This window comes from Rhinolophus hipposideros, assembly GCF_964194185.1.
Source record: "Rhinolophus hipposideros genome assembly, chromosome: 9".
Taxonomy (NCBI): domain Eukaryota; kingdom Metazoa; phylum Chordata; class Mammalia; order Chiroptera; family Rhinolophidae; genus Rhinolophus; species Rhinolophus hipposideros.
The window spans coordinates 87299067-87301834 of record NC_138055.1 but is presented as its reverse complement, the minus strand read 5'-3'; the positions used below and the strand labels follow the sequence as shown (position 1 = coordinate 87301834).

General features: G+C 43.8%; 1 pseudogene across 1 annotated transcript; it reads right to left on the bottom strand.

Annotated features, from left to right (window-relative positions):
- Positions 1 to 450: 450 nt before the first annotated feature.
- On the bottom strand, positions 451 to 1028 carry LOC308501942 (large ribosomal subunit protein uL6-like; annotated as a pseudogene). The gene has a single exon. The product of its transcript is annotated as a large ribosomal subunit protein uL6-like (transcript).
- Positions 1029 to 2768: the final 1740 nt, after the last annotated feature.

Here is a 2768-nt window from a genome sequence, read left to right as displayed (position 1 = left end):
CCATCCTGGGCTATCTGCCTGTAGACAACTTCTGTCTCGTTAGAGTCCTGCTGTCATGCAGCTGAACCTATATTTTAACTATGTTGTACTTTTATGATAATGTGTGTCCATCATAAAGCATGTAAAATATAGACTATGAAAAGGATGACATTTTTTAAATAAACGTTTTACTTCAGAAAAAGTTGAGATGTATCGAGAATTTGTAAAGATAGTTTAGAGACTTTGTATGTACCCCACACCCAGGCTCCCATATTATTAACATCTTAATTCAGTAGGGTAAATTTGTCACAATTAATGAACCAATACAGACACATTGTTATTAAAAAGCCCCTGCTTTACGTATCCCCCCCCCGAATTAATAATGACTTTTATTGCATCTTTAAAATATCACAAATAAGTCTGAGGAATCAGCTGACATCTTGGTGTTTCTGTAGCGGGACAACTTACACCTTATTCATCAGCCTGCCGAATTGTTCCTTGTTCAGAAACACAGATACCATCCAAAAACTTTCTGATATCCTTGTTTTTAACTGTTGTGGTTTGTGGAATCAAAGCAGCTGAATTTGATACAAGTTCAATATCATTCCTTCAAGAATTAACTCATCTTTCTGGGCTTGACATACTGAACAAGCAATACCTGACCTCATCCAAACCCTGCCGATATATTTTTCACCCAAGAAATTTCAAATTTTAACAAGAGAACCATTCTCCTGAATAATGACGTTGATGGGGAAGTGAGCACACACAGACCTCATCATGTAATGAAAGCCCAACGTAACAGCCTTGATCACATTCTGTACGTGACTAGAGAGAGTGCAGACAGGAGCCACTTCCTTCCTATTAACCCACAACTGGCCAATCCAGAGTCTCTTCTTTTTCTTCCCATGGAGACTGAGTTCTGCATTGATGTGATTGAAGTCTCTCCGCAGGGTGCCCTTGGGGCCCTTCTCAATACCAGTGTGTCCCTGCAGAGTGATGTCCACATCTTCTGGGATGTCCACTCTCTGATTGCTGAGAACGGTCTTCATCCTCGCAGTGAATGCAGCACAGAGACTAAGTATTTTTTAAATCAATAGAAGTTTACCATTTTCTTCCTAACCCCATGCATCTTGAACACCATTGTGGTGTTTCCCAAGGGGGACCATTGCTTTAGATGGTTCCCCGCCAGTTAGTTCTCTTGCTAGTCACATAGCACCGGAATGAGGCACTGAGAGGGGACACCAGGTGAAGGGAGATCAAAGAGTCTAAGTATGAGGGAGTAGTGAGAAATAGGGGAATTGGTACCACCAAAAACGAATCCAGAAAGCTTCTTGGAAGTCAGGTTTTGCCAGGAGAAAGAGACAGGGACTGATGGAAAGAAGGATCTGGCATTTCCAAGACCCCAGGAGTGGGCAGGAGCAGAGATGAGGTTGGGGGTTGGGCGGTGAGGTGGGATCTGGTTGGCATCGGGTGTGTTTGCAGGGAAGCAGCACAGAGCAAGGCTGAGTCAGGGCTGTGGTGGTCGGCTTCTGCCTTGGGTCCTGGCTACTTTCCTTGTTGCAGAGCTGTTTTTGGTTTATTTGTTTGTTTGTTTTTTGATTGAGTCCAAGGCACAATCTGCTTTGCTGGGCTCTGTGTGTCCCGGCTCCTCATTAAAACAGTGGGATTTTCCTCGACCCTTGGGAGCCCGTGTATCTGGAGGACAGCCATAATCTTGGTGAAAATTCAGGACAGACCAAGAGATAAGAGCTTGACTCAGGAGAATCAAGGCCTTTTCTGTCATACACAAGGAATGCACCTACTGCATACACTGCACATCCCTCGCTGGCCTTCTGTTCAAATTCTGATTCCCAGCAAGGAGCAAGAACCAGATTTTACCTGGCTGTGCAGGGACGATACCTATGGATTGAAGTTCAGGAAGCAGGGAACCTGCAATCGCCTCCACTTTTTCTCATTTGGAGTGAAGCAAGCCCAGGGAGTCATGTCCAATGCCCCAGCACCCTGGCCATGATCAAGGTCTGGCTTGTGGAAACAGAGGTACAGAACAAGGAGATCGCAGACACGGGTAGAAGGAATGTAAGGACATTTATGAAATGGTATTGAAGTAACCTGTTTATTTGCCTAACCTATGAGTGTCCCTGAGGATGGGGAGTGGGCCTTGTTCCTTTTCGATTTCCATGTCTTGCTCAGTGCCTGGCCTGCAATAAGTGCTCAATAAATGAATGTCGAATGAGTTGTCTGTCTAAACATACTTACCTCATTTGTGACAGAACCAATATTTAGACCCTTGGGTCCTCCTGTTCTTTTCACTACACCATGTTACCAAATTACTTCTGGGCCTCGGTCTTGTTAAGCAGAAGTTCAGGCTATTTTTTGGTTCTGCCTGCCACCTGGCTACTCCAACCCAAGTATGTCCACTCCTGCTCCTCAACTAGGCTAATTAGAGCATTAAGCTAATGAAGACACTTGCAGTCACAAGGTCATTGCTTATCTGGGTAGGTTAGCTTTAATTAAGCTGAGCTCCTGGGTGCTGGCAGTCTTTTTGTAGATGGGAAGGTACAAAGAAGTACAGAGAGTTTTGTTCAAATCCATAACACTCAATGGGTCCATAGTGCATAAAGAATAAAATCCAAAACGTTAAGGTAAAATTCGGGCCCTCCATACTTTAGTTGGAATGCCACTGTATCTCCAACAACATCTTACATATTCTCAGTTGAATCTTAACTCTAATCACCCACTTCCTCCAAATACAGATGGTTCAGTCAAACTTAATATTTGCCATTCCTTAC